This window comes from Canis lupus, chromosome 34, assembly GCF_011100685.1.
Source record: "Canis lupus familiaris isolate Mischka breed German Shepherd chromosome 34, alternate assembly UU_Cfam_GSD_1.0, whole genome shotgun sequence".
Classification (NCBI taxonomy): domain Eukaryota; kingdom Metazoa; phylum Chordata; class Mammalia; order Carnivora; family Canidae; genus Canis; species Canis lupus.
Window position 1 is genome coordinate 2,402,107 of NC_049255.1, and position 14,562 is coordinate 2,416,668.

The window sequence follows — 14,562 nt, forward strand, 5'->3', positions numbered from 1 at the left end:
TGGGCAGTATGGCTCATGCTTCAGAAACCAAGACTTCAAATGCTAGCTTTGGGAACACAATGTGATGATGAAGGACTTTGGTCTACAGCTCCAAATGAGGAAATGCTCAATGTCTGGCAAAAGGGTGGAGAATTTTGGAAAATTTTAAACATACGATAGAGTCGAAAGAACAGTATGATGAATAGCATTTACCTAGATTTACTTGATTTAATAATCATTATTACCATTACCATTACCATTATTAGCATTGCCAAATTTATGTGTTCTCTCTCTTTCTGTCATTCATAACTCTAAAAACTTGAGAATATACTGCAGACATGTGATTTCATAAAGATTTCAAGGTGTAGCTAAAAACAAGGACATCTAAAATACAATCATCAAGTATACACAAATTAAAACTGATATATTGGGACACCTGGGTGGCTCAGTGGCTGGGCGTCTGCCTTCGGCTCAGGATGTGATCCTGGGTCCTGGGATCAAGTCCAGCATCAAGCACCCCACAGGGAGCCTGCTTCTCTCTCTGCCTCTCTCTGCGTCTCTCTTGATTCATAAATAAAATATTTAAAAATAAAATAAAATAAAATAAAATAAAACTGATACATTATCTGAACTTCCCCACTTTTGCCAATAACATCCTTGAAAACTGCCTTGCTCACTCCAAGTTTCAATTATGTGTCCCCTGCTACACACACTTTGCATTTAGTTACCACTTGCTCAGCCTTACAATATACACAGATTTGTGTCAAAATCGCTGCTTCTGAAACATAACATAACGTGACATAACATACATAACATCAGTAACAAACTAGGAAATATTTAAAATTACTTTGCACTAGTTTGCATGCTTAGAATACATCATACCAAGAGTGGTCAATCAGAATACTACGTCCAAAGGCTTCTTAGATCATGTCTTACTTTCTTTATCCTAATTTATTTGATTAGATCTGAGCAATAAAGAAAATCTAAGAAGGCCTTAACTTCCCGTCTTCAACTAAACTTAGATTTTTTTTTCCCTACTCTAGGCTGGACCTCCCTTTCTTAGTACTTACGTTAGAAACGTAATCTTAAATTCTTTCTCTTCCCTTTTGAGATATAAATCTTCCCTATGCCAGGAACAGCTTTCTCAAGGACCTGGGAACCATAGCTCTGAAATGTGATCAGGGAATCTGGCTCCTAACTGCTAGGGCGGCATCCAGCCCCCCAAGCTGCAAAGTCACCTCCAGCGATGAAGAGACAAAGTTGACTTTATTTTGGGTAAAGCCAGCTAGCAAACACAATTCACCTCTGAACCTTGTTATATTTTAATACTTGTCAGCCAGAATCCTGAACTTTTTCTTCACGTGAGGATTACAATCCCAGCTTTCTTGTTATTCCTATTTTTGTTTTCTTTTGCCCATCCTCTTGCTTTTAAACTTTCTGAATCTCTTCATTTTAGGGTTTGTCCCTTGTACATAGCATTGTGGGGGCTAATTTGAAATTTCTCTTTTTAATATTTGAGTGAGGACCATATGCATTTAGTTACATGACTGATTTGATTATTATTTATCAGAATTTTTTTATTCATGTGATTCTTTTCTTCATTCAAGCTCTAACTCATTTAGTTCTTTTGCTTCATTTTGAGTCTTTAGGGATGCCTGTATTTAGCTCTTGAGGTTTTTACATATTTACTGATATAGTTATAATGCTGTCCTTCAATCTCCTTTATCCTCACTTGGGCGTCTAACACTGGGGTCAGTTTTATGTGATTTATTTGACTCCCACTTATTAACAATGTGACAACAAATCATTGTATCACTTTCTTTTTTGTACATTACTCCTAATAGTTTCACATTACCCATACATTTTTTTACATTACTCACAGCAGTATTTTTATATTGTTAAATAATATTTTCCACATTAGAATCCACATTTATTTTAGAATGAGCTCTACAATTAGATATATTTACTTCCCTCCCTCAGTTCCTTTAGAAAATTTTCCCTTTAATGTTTGATTAGATAAACAGACCTCTCTTTGGTATTTTTCATAAATACTCTCTTTATACTTTATTTTTCCTATTTTATTGAAAATGCTGAAGTTTCCCTTGATTTGTAGATTTCATTTAAGTGCACTGTCAACTTGATCTTTCCTTTGAAGATGACTTGATCTCTTTGCCTTAGGCCTTGAGACTTTACTTTCATTTCTTATTAATATCATCTTATCAGAATATGTCCTAGTTTTGAAAGCTGGAGGTCAACTTTTCCAGGTACATGGTGGCCCCTTTAAAAATAATTTTAGATCCTTTATTTCCAGAAAAAAAATTGGATTATAGTATTAAATATTTTTATTTAGCATTACTTTTTCCTCTCTAACTTTCCACTAAAAATATAATTGAATTTGTTTCCTACTTTCTAGATAGATCATTTATTTACAGATCCATTTTAAATCATTAAAAATTTATTTCCTTTATTATTTTGAAAATATCTTTATTATGCTTTTGGTCAAATCTTTTGGTGATTTTGTATTTTAGTCCAAAATAGTGATTTTTTCTTTTTCTACAATTTTTTCTTCAATCTTTAAAAATGTTTTCAACTTTTTTTTTTGGTTTAATTCTCATTTAATATCTTCCTAATTTTTGTTTATTTGTTTTAACTTTGTTCATTTATTTTCTGAGTTTTTGTCAATATTTCTGAATAAAGATTTTCATCATGCCTACAATTGCTTATTTAAGGATATTTAATTCTGGTTCAGAAGATATGTTAAAGTTTTGTTCTTTATAATTGGTGCCTATGGAGAATTTTTGTGACCTGTTAAGTTTTAATTCTCATATCCTATAGTCTTCTTACTGTAGAAATCATTTGCTATTTTCTCTTTGCTTTGCAATATCATACTTTCCTAGATCAGAAACAGTGGCTATATGTAGGTGGGTGTGTTGTAGGGAGTGGTTACTTGCAAGGTACATAATTATTGACAGTGTCCATGGTCCTTGGTTTGAATTGTATTTTTTGTGTTGTTTTGTTTTGTTTTGTTTTGTTTTGTTTTGTTTTAGAGACACGGGGAGAGAGAGAAAGCAGGTGAAGGGCAGAGGGAGAGAGAGAGAGAATCTTAAGCAGGCTTCACACTCAGCATGAACCCCAATGTGGAGCTTGATCTCATGACCCTGAGATCACTACCAACTGAGCCACGCAGCTGCCCCCGATATCATTTTATTTAACTGTAAAAGATACAATGCAGACTCTTAAATGCCTTTATTGCAACTTTTGGAAATGCATCCATCTATAATTAAAATTAATTTTAAACAAAAGGTAAATTTATTCTCAAATATGAATGGCCATAAATCTGTCACACTATGATAATCTTACAATATCATTCCTTAATAATTTATATAATCTTTATGAGTCTGACTAGGTTATTTTTAAGTTTCTCTCCAGAATTTCAGTTAAATTACTTCTCAACATTTGCCTATGGTCAGAGAAGGCATATTACAAACATCAAATACAGTCCCTTTACTTGTAGAAAAGCCAATTCTCAACTTGAAGTCAAGTATTTTCATCTCCTGTGTTTACTGTTGAATCCTGATCCTCCCAGAAAGGTGACTGACACATAGAATTTTCTCATTGAATATTTTTTAAATGTTAAACAAATATTTGAATCTAATCACATGATATATAGTCAAAATTGATTTTTTTTATTCCGTTGGAAAGAAAAGACTGGATGGTGCCTACATCAATATACAATATCTGAGTTGGCTTAATAACTATGTTAACTTTATAAAATCCTTCAGTGATAGCCTGAAGGAAGTTTTAACAACATACCTGCATTTAGCATTAGAAACTCAGGAGAAGTTTAACTAGATAATACCTAACTCCTGAATCTAGGTAGTCTCTCCACCACCAAATAAGAGTATGATATTAGGAAAAATAAGTTAATATAAGAGTAAACATAGCCATGAATTGATCCAGGGCAAGGTGCCTGTAAAATGACATTTCTATTACCTAAAAGTTACATAATAAATAAAGAAGCACAGCACAGGGTACAAAGGACCAGAGTGAATCATTAGAGAAAATAAATCTAATATACAATCTAAGGTAATATTCCTGACGGCCCTGCAGTTTAGGAATCAAAATCCTTCCAGCTGAAAATTCTATGAAAAGTAAAATGAAATCATGTGACCTTACTGGTATCAGGGAGCTGCTGAGAATGTCATAGGAGCAAGGCACCTTTTATGGACTTGTCCCCAGAGAAAGGAGAATAATATCTCCAATCAAGCATGCCATGTACTATGATCTTTGTTATAGCTTTGGATGACTTATACTTGGTGACACAAATCAGTTAGATACTTTAACAGCCAGGAAAAGTGACAGTCCCTAAGAACAACTATCGCAGCCAAGAAATTTATTCTTCTCTCGGAACAAGCCAAAACACTCTCACACCCAGGAAGGCAGTCTTGGAATGCCCTTTTGTGAATTGTGGAGTTTGAGAGAGTAGCTTTTGTTATATGGAACAAGCTTTGCATGCAGAAGGAATTCATGAAATGCCCTTGCTAAGCCGCTGGAGGAACAGAGTATGAGTTACAAGATGTGCAATTTAATAACAAAACTCGATTTTTCTGTTATAGTATTTTTCGGCCTGGTAATTGCCAAGCACTTAAAAAATTATTTTTAATTACTAAATATACCTTATATGTCAGTTTAGTCTATAAGCTACCAAGTACTCTAAAATGAGGAAGGAAAATCCACAATACGTATCTGATTTTATTTTCGGTAGTTTGCCATTTTGTCTTCCTGGAAGTGTTTTTTCATTAGGAAACTTGCAAGCCATGAAAAGTTCCTTGTCTTTTATGGGGATCGGTATGAGGTGGGGGCAGCTTGTTTCGGGAGCATTCCCCAGAGGTCCAGTTACCCTTTAATCCTTTTTTTAAAAAAGATTTTATTTATTCATTCATTCATTCTCTGGCACAGAGAGAGAGAGAGAGAGGCAGAGACACAGACAGAGGAAGAAGCAGTCTCCCTGCAAAGAACCCGATGTGGAGCTCGATCCCAGATCCCAGATCCCGGAGTCACGCCCTGAGCCAAAGGCAGACATTCAACCACTGAGCCACCCAGGCGTCCCAATCCTTTTTATCTGCTGTATCTCTCTCACCAACTTGCACAGCTAGGATCCTAAAATCTCTGTGCCGCTGGTCACAGCACAGGTCACAGGGAATACAGTGCTCCAGGAACACACCCCTGTCCCCACAAATCTCAGTAAATGCATTGGTAGCCATTGTGGGAGATGTATCCCAGCACCCCTCTCTTGCCTCAGTGACAGCTGCATCCAAATACTCATAGGACATTAAGGTTCGCAGGATGGGGAGAAATTACTTAGGAAAGAAGAATTCAGGACTGTGCACTACAACTACAAGATGTGGGGAAAAGTGGGGTGGAAAGGAAGGAAAGAGAAATTGGCTGACATAAGGAGCCAGAGCAGGACTGGAGCTGATATTGGTGCCCACTAGCCAAGTAGTCTTAAGAAATTTACATATTGTTCTGAGACTCAGTTTACTCACCTATCAAATGGAGAACCTTAATAGCACCAAAATCATTATGATCGTAGACTTGTGGAAAGGACTAAATCAACTGAAACATTGAAACTATTTAGAGCAAAATCTTGCACAAAAGCAGTGATCAATAAATCTTAGCAATTAATGGGGGTATTAACCTAATAACTAACACATTATTTATATTTTATAAAATATAAAATTTATATTTTATACTTATATTTTATTTATATGTGTGTATGTATAAATTTTCTCATGGTATGAATATAAAAGCTGATAAAATACCAACATGAGAAGCTAATAGTCTCAATTTCTGGTTCCCATTAATAATTAAAACATTGGTATTTGTTTTTAAAAATGGCACTTATAGTTTTTTATGGCACATTCTTGTAGCATTTAACTTTTATTCCTAAGTATTATCTTGAACCACATGAAATCACCATTTGTGATCATCCATGACCTAAAAAACAATTTAATATGATTCAAACTAATATGTATCAAGATTATATGAAGTATCCCCAAACTGGACATCTTAGTATAAAAAATCCCATACAGGTGAGAATATCCAAGAGGTGGGGAAGAACAAAAACAGATCATTTCTCATCATCTTTTCTATCTTCCTTCCTACCCACCCCAACCCTGTGTATTATGTGCTGATCAACTGGGAAGTTTAGGGATAACAAACATCCCTCAACATATAATTACTAAAGACCAAAATATGTTCTATTACAAAATATTCACCAAAGAGCAATAATGATGTCTAATATATGCTAATTTGCTTTAATGAAAGTGAATACTCTCTTTGGTCTTTTAGGAAATTCTGTGAAACATGGTTTCTGGACTGACATGTCGATTTCTTCAAGGAATAAGAATCAAATGCTAAAACCAGAAATGTGTTCCCAATAGTTTTGGATAGAATTCAGCAAGACAAACTTTTTATTTATTTATTTAAAAAAAATTTTTTTTTAAGATTTATTTATTTATGATAGACATAGAGAGAGAGAGAGAGAGAGAGGCAGAGACATAGGCAGAGGGAGAAGCAGGCTCCATGCACCGGGAGCCCGACGTGGGATTTGATCCCGGGTCTCCAGGATCGCGCCCTGGGCCAAAGGCAGGTGCTAAACCGCTGCGCCACCCAGGGATCCCCGACAAGCTGTTTTTAATGACTTATATAGAACTAGAAACTGAGGGGAGGTATGAATAATTACAAGCTGACCATACTGCGTCTGCATGCAGGTAAACAGTAGGAAAAACATTTCCCAGAGAGCTGTGGCCAGTTACACAGACCGTGTGGGAAGTGCAAACTCTGGGGGCCAACCTACATGAAAAATCATGAACTCGTTTAAACAGAGAAGAAAAATTAGCAACAGGATTTTGAAATGCCTTCACTATGGCCCAAAATGTGAAATGTGATCCCTTGCAGTTCTAAGTACGGACTGTAGAAAAAGATTGATATGGTTGAAGAAGTCAGCAAGAACTGCTTGTGATACTCACTGTTACAATTACCAAAAATGGGCTGAGTGAATTCAGAACAGCAAATAGGAAGCTGTTCATTAGGTTTGGCATTAGGTTTCCCATTATCGCCCCTATTTTTCATTCCATGAATGCTATTTGCAGACAGTCCTCAACTTGCTTAACGGCCTCAATCTAGAAAATCGAGCGACCCCCCTCATTCCCAGATGGAGATCCCACATTTCTTTGCCTAGCCAACAGCCTAAACTGATCCTGGCAGGAGGAGGTTAGAGAAATGGACAAAGCACTGAAAAGCATGAACATCTTAAAAGAACAGAGGGTAATACTGTAACTCACTGTGTTTAAGAAGCCATGTATTTTACAGAGCACCATTATTCTACGTAGCATTAAGAAGAAAAAAGTAATGATGACAAAGTATGACTTAGTGTTTCCTAATCATTAAGAGTTTTAATTTTATTTATCTTGAGTTTTTTAAGAATTATTTAGACAAAGATTTTTATCAATAATCTCTCTCATTCAGAAATAGCAATTAAAGTATAAACAAAATAAATTAGACAATAGCTCAAAAAAAGGCTATTACAGATATTCCTCCCACGATGAATATTCGTGTCGCTAAAATATATTTGTCCACCACTCTATTTCTTTTTTTTAAATTTTATTTATTTATTCATGAGAGACACAGAGAGAGGCAGGGAGATAGACAGAGGGAGAAGCAGACTCCCTGCGGGGAGCCCGAGGTGGGATTCGATACCAGGACCCTGGGATCATGCCCGGAGCCAAAGGCAGTCACTCAACCACTGAGCCACCCAGGCGTCCCCCACCACTTTATTTCCTAGCTAGATTCTATACATAGTAACTTTTCCTTAGCATCAAGTGGTAGCAGAATCCTTTGAATACATTTCAAAAGACAATTAAACTCACTGCATGTAGTTTAACTGCAATCGAAGGGATGAAAGGATGAAAAGCCAAGATGAGGTTTATCACTGCACACAAGATATAACAGCCACCTAGTAGTAAGTATCCTCAGTCATATGAAAAATCCCCAGAACACAAATGTTAAAATACAGGGGAAAAAAACAATAAGATGAAACAACAGGAATAATAATAAACTCAAAATGTATGTGTATAAAGCATTAAGGAATTGAGGATCCCTGAGAGATCTTTTATTTTGCAATATTGTAATAAACTACTGTTTTTATCTGCAATCTAATGCAAAACAGAAAATTTTCACTATACCCAACCAAGTAGCTAAAATGATTAACAATGTCAAGTTGTGGTGAGTATGTGGAACAGCACAAACACCCTTACCTAGCCAATTGGGGTGTAAAACAGTACTGCAAACGTTGAAACAGTTTGGGGTTTCTAATAAAGTGAATTATATTCCAATTTTATGACCTAGCAATTGCACCACTAAAGAAGTGAGTGGGGCAGCCCAGGTGGCTCAGCGGTTTAGTGCCGCCTTTGGCCCAGGGCATGATCCTGGGGTCCTGGGATCATGTCCCATGTCGGGCTCCCTGCATGGAGCCTGCTTCTCCCTCTGCCTGTGTCTCTGCCTTTCTCTCTCTCCGTGTCTTTAGAAAAGATGAAAAATAATAAAAAATAAAAAAATAAAGACATGAGTGTATCAGGGTACCCAAACATGTGTCCATGAATGTGTGTCTCTACCCACACAAGAACTAACTCATAGCAGCAGTGCCATTATCAGCCCAAAATAGACTACTAAAGTCTACCAAGAAGTCAATGGAGGGGTGCCTGACTCTTGATTTTGGCTCAGGTTATGATCTCAGGGTCCTGATATTGAGCCCTGCATCAGGCTCTCTGCTCAGTGGGGAGTCTGCTTGTTCCTCTCCCCCTGCTCTTCCCCCTGCTCATGATCTCTCTCCCATATAAATAATTAAAATCTTTTTAAAAAAGAAGTGAATGGAATATTTACACAACAGGAAAAGCTCAGGCAAAGACAAATTTAATAAAACATGGAAGTCAGAATTTCAAAATAGTTACTTTTAGAGTGTGTGTATATGTGTATGTGTGTGTGCATGTGTGTGGGGGGGGCTGCATAGACTGGAAATGTGTCTGAGAGACTCATATAACCCTGAATATGTTCTACATCTTATTCTATGTACACATGTACATACATATGTAAAATAATTGAGCTATATACTTCAGAGTAGCATTGAGTATATACATTATTGCATGTATGTCCCCTCAATTTAAAAATATTAAAAACCAATTATTCAAATTGTCTGAAATGATTTATTTCCTGACTCAATTCAACATGCTTCACTTTCTTACAGATCAGAGATATATTCAAGTTCCTTACCATCAGCTCTCTAAATAGGCTTAGTATGGTACAAATTATTTACCTTTTACTTGACACGAGTTAAGCTGGATTGCTTTCCCCTAGTGGCAAGTCGAGGCCAACAAATTAGCTATTGTTTAGGGTCAATACATAGGCAAATATATTTTGAGCATGAAACTAGATGTAGTCCCTGTAGTTCCTCCTGTAGAGGAAAAAAAACACCCCAAAAAGGGTTCAGAAATAAATCTGAGAAGTTGTTCATTTAAAATATATGTTATGAGGATGAACAATAAAAAAAAAGTGAGAGATTTCTCTACCTATGTGCTTTTCAGAAGTACAGACTAATAAAGTGAATACACTGGTTTAGATATGTTAATAAAGTAGATATTGTGGGGTGATATGAAAACACAAGCAGCACATAAAATATGGACAATTTGGTTAAGCAGATTATATGGGAAAATTTGTTAGGGATTACACCCCTTCCTCCCAAAATATCATCTTACAGTGACTTTTTAAAAAATACTGTGTAAATTAGGGAAAATCTGTACTGTATTTAAATTCAGTTAATTCAAAGTTAACATTAAGTGCTAAAAAAGGAAATTTTGTCCACATGTATTATACCGGTTGCTTTTCCACTTGGATGCAAAGTGCAATATTTGCAGATCTGAACTTCAAGTGGTCTTCCTTGGAGGAATGGGTGTTCTCCTCCTCTGGCTGATGTGGAAAGCCAAAAAGCTATATAGAGAGTGACCAAGAGGAGGAATGCAATTTTGAAATGTGCCAGTGCATCAATTTCACAATATATTTTCAATATATTTCTCTAAAGGCACATACTTTTAAGGATATATGATGCAACATGAGTTTTAAGTGAAAAATTAAATATCTAACCGTTTGAGATCTGGGAAGTAGGAATTCAATGCCTTCATTCCATGAAATATTTAATAGCCATTGAAACTATAGGATAGGGGCAGCTGGGTGGCACAGTTGGCTAAGCAACTGACTCTAGTGATGATGTTGTGATCTCAGGGATGAGATCGAACCCCCCATCGGGCTCCATGCTCAGCATGGAATCAGCTCATGTTTTTCTCTCCCTTTGCCTCTGCTTCTGCCCCTCCCTTCTACATGTTCTCTCTCTCTCTCTCTCTCTCAAATAATTCTTAAATAAAAGAAACTACAGAATGAACATATTCATGTTGACAATAAAAACTGCTTTTTAACTAAAGGAAACATAAAGAAGACTAAAGAATTTATAGAATTATACCAAAAAAATTATATACATAATTAACAAAATCTGAGAGTTGTACATCAAATGGTAGCAGTTATCTAGAAGCGTAAACAGTAGAAAAGCTTCTAGTGCATTTTTAAATTTTTACAATATACAACAATTGTCTATTTTCAGCAAAAAGTATAGATTATAATTCTTGAAAACTGAAAGAACATGAAGGAAAACTCAAAAATCATATTCTGGGCCTATCATAAGACCAGTCTTGTCAATAATTCTCAACCTGCCACTTCATAAATTAACAATGAAAATGGTCCTGCTATATCATTTTCCCAACTTTCTCATGAAAGGAAACTAATTTCCTCATAAAATGATTGAGCAGGGCAGCCGGGGTGGCTCAGCGGTTTAGCGCCACCTTCAGCCCAGGGGGTGATACTGGAGACCCGAGATCAAGTCCAACGTCAGGCTCCCTGCATGGAGCCTGCTTCTCCCTCTGACTGTGCCTGTGCCTCTCTCTCTCTGTGTGTCTCTCATGATTAAATAAAATAAAATCTTTTTTAAAAATGATCGGGCATTATTTAAAGCATCTTTGTAACATGTATTAATTGTGGAAACAATCACACACTTTACATAATTCTGTCTCTCAAAGAATTCTATATTCTATTAGTAACCACAGGGTGAAATCCATGATTTTACAATTGCCCACATTAATTGAGAAATTAATAGCTCATTAATAGAGGCTTCCCTCATTCTATTTCTTGAGTACATATTTCAAACCAGCAAATAAATTTCTTATTTAATAATTTTATATTGTATTCTGACACCTATTCTTTAGGGTATTCATTATGCCCCAAATAATTATTCTCTATTTATCCATTTATGTTGCAGGGCTACATATTTAACTAAAGGAAGTGAATTTCTGTCTTAAATTGAATAAAGTACTGTATTTATATGTCTGATGTTAGGGGGAAAAGTACCCATTTTAGAGGAGATGCACTTAAGTAAGAAGATCTGTAGTTTAGACTGAAGAAAAGACAAATGTTTTTTGGAAAAAAAGAGGTTTTAACTGATGTTATCAATTGTCCATTTTTTTTCAGCACTTGCTGAGACTCCAGTTGCTGGTTAGCCATTCAGATTGATACATACAGGGCTTCTGACCTCAAGGGGACACCTTTAGGAAGCCACGTAATTACCACCTGGAGCAAAGCATTCTCTAATGGCAAGGAGCAGAGTGCAATGGAATCCTTAGGAAAAGTTCCCAGAAATGGTTGGATTGGGTAAATGAGACAGTCACAAAAATAATTTGCTAAAGATGTTCAAACTGCTTAAAATACCACTTCATTCAGAATCATAATCATGATCATTCAAACAAAAATGAGATATCACTTCTGTTTATAAAATCTTTTTTTAAAAAAATAAGAATAGAATGACCTAAGATATCCATTAGTGCATGAAAATTCATATGCTTATTCAAAGCCGGTTAATAGTCTTCAGAGTAGGAACTAAGCTAATACTATGCCCATTTGATCACATGGGCAAGCCAGAAAAGGCGGTTAAGAGTGAACTTGGAATAATTGGCAGCAAAACAGACATAAGAAGAAAATCCATGGCAGGGGGAATTGATCTCAAATCCCTTCTCTTCTTGTTTTATTTGTGGGCAGAGGGACAGCAATCTCATTGAATCTCATTTTTGCTGTTGTTGTTTCAAGTTTTTATTTAAATTCTAGTTAGTTAACATAAAGTGTAAATTAGTTTCAGGAGTAGAATTTACTGATTCATCACTTACATATAATACCTACTGAATCTCATTTGAGATTACTTCAGGAGCTAAGATTTTTTTTAAGCCTGTCACCAAATAGGAGGGAAGCTTTAAGAAGCCAAGGAAAGTAATTGAGACTAACAGAAGCAGAATTAATACAAATTAAGTACCCATCCTCCACTTCTATCCTTTTTCTTTGTTTGATTCTTACAGAAATATTCTGATGCATATGAGAAAATGACATCATAAGCCAAGAAGAAATTCTTTTTACTAAAAATGAGGAAAGAGGCTGAAGCCAAAAGAGGTAGAAGGTAGGTAATCATAAATGAATATGGATCTCACAAAGTTCTTCGCATGAAAAACATGTGTGAAAACACAAGTTAGGAAATCATTTTGAAAGCTAACCAAAGCTGAGAGAAGTAAGTCAATTGGAGAAGGACAAACATTATATGGTCTCATTCATTTGGGAAATATAAAAAATAGTGAAGGGAATAAATGAGAAAAGAGAGAAAATGAGTGGGAAATATCAGTGAGGGGGACAGAACATGAGAGACTCCTAACTTTGGGAAACGAACAAGGGGTTGTGGAAGGGGAAGTGGGTGGGGGGGATGGGGTGACTGGGTGACGGGCACTGAGGGGGGCACTTGACAGGAAGAGTACTGGGTGTTATGCTATATGTTGGCAAATTAAACTCCAATTAAAAAAATTTTTAAATAAATAAAATAAAAATAAATAAAAATGTTTAAAAAGTACTAATGTTTGAGTGCATGACATAATTTAATAGAAATAAAGTGTAAGCCAAGATTGAATTTTTGATACTCCAAAAAAATGTTTTTAGAGATTTTTGATAGTCTGCAGAGATTTTTGATACTCCACTGACAATAATGTACAGAAAGGAAAATCCCAAAACACATCAAATCCCTGGAATTTGTTGCCTGCTTTCAAGTTTCATAAGTGTACAAAACATATTTTAGATTTGTATTTCCTGCTTGGAAACAACAGATCTTACAGACATCTTAGTCAAACTCAGTGGGGTGTTCAGTTAAATACAGTCATTTTTCAAATATTGAAATTTTATGTTGAGTCCATTTAACTTTTGTGTTAATATCCCATGATGTGAACCATTTGTCTTCAGTCTCAGTCTCAATTACAAACCTTGCTGATCAAGTATATCTACTCTCTAAAATCACTCAACTCCTTTAAAGGGTCACTCCTCTGGGGAACTAGGAGGCCTGCCCAATTCCCTAATTTGTATCTAAATTCGAAGCAGTGACAAGGACAATAAACCAGCGTTAATGTCTACATCTGTATTGAGTGATAAAGGGATGGTAATTAAATGTCGGTGTAAATGGGTGCAATGGGGAAATTATTTTGAGAGAATTAAACTATTTTTACAGGTGTATATTCTCGTCCTCTCAATGATCCATGTTCTTTCCGAGGTATTCCAGCTTTTTGGTCCTTCCAGGAAAGAGATGAGGGTTACCAGCTTTGGAAGAAATAGCATACAATCTGGGGAAGTGCCAGGCGTAAAGGAAAGAGAAATAACTAGATTTCTTCTGGTTCCTGGAGTCAAGGGAAAGAGAAGAGGAAGGGGAGGAAAGTTGTCCATATGTGTTCTGACTCCCCTATTGAGGATGAACACAGGCAGGTTGATGGAGCAAATGACAGCAAAATGTCTTGTGCTCTGGTTGTCTGCCATAGGCTAACTGAATCACAGGGAAAGGGTGTTGTATTGGGGTTCGGCCATGAGAGGACCTGATTGAGCATCTGGGACCCCTTTCTATTCCTTCATGTTAGGGAAATGATGCTGTTTCTTGTGTAGGGTACAGAAGGGGCTAATGGGTGAGTCAACAGCCTCCTGCGTATTCATGAGAATCTGCAGCACAAATAACAAGGAAAATGGGGAAGGTCAGCAAGGAAAAACAGTTGGCCTCAAGGAACAGAATCCACTGTGAGTAGGGCACTCAGAGAACACCAGCCACCTAAGTAAGTGACCTGTGGTGGCCTGAAGGCAGCCTGAGCACCTGCCTGCCCTTGGCACTGTGGCCGCCTTCCCTCCTCCAGGCAGGCTGATGACCTTCCTCACACTCTTCTTCAACTTGAGAAAGAGAGAGGAGGTCACTGAAATGCTGAGTTTTGACACATCTACCAAGACATTTTTTTCAGTATCCCAAACAATGAAAGAAACCTTGTAATTTTGATTTCCCTCACCAAACGTCTTTGTTGTTCCCTCATTTAGTAAATAATCTAATCAAGATAGAAGTTGGAGAGCCATTCCTGATATTGTCTTCTT

General features: G+C 36.4%; 1 long non-coding RNA gene across 3 annotated transcripts in view; it reads right to left on the bottom strand.

Moving 5' to 3' along the window:
• Positions 1-14,562, bottom strand: part of LOC102154585 — a 74,164-nt gene that overhangs the window by 22,890 nt on the left and 36,712 nt on the right. The window contains exons 4-5 of one of the 3 annotated variants that reach the window (XR_005383639.1): positions 9,910-10,023; positions 9,353-9,490 (exon numbers count right to left, since the gene is read on the bottom strand). The exons of the other annotated variants lie outside the window; for them this stretch is intronic. This is a non-coding gene — a long non-coding RNA (uncharacterized LOC102154585). The remainder of the gene's footprint in view (positions 1-9,352; positions 9,491-9,909; positions 10,024-14,562) is intronic. 3 annotated transcript variants of the gene reach the window in all.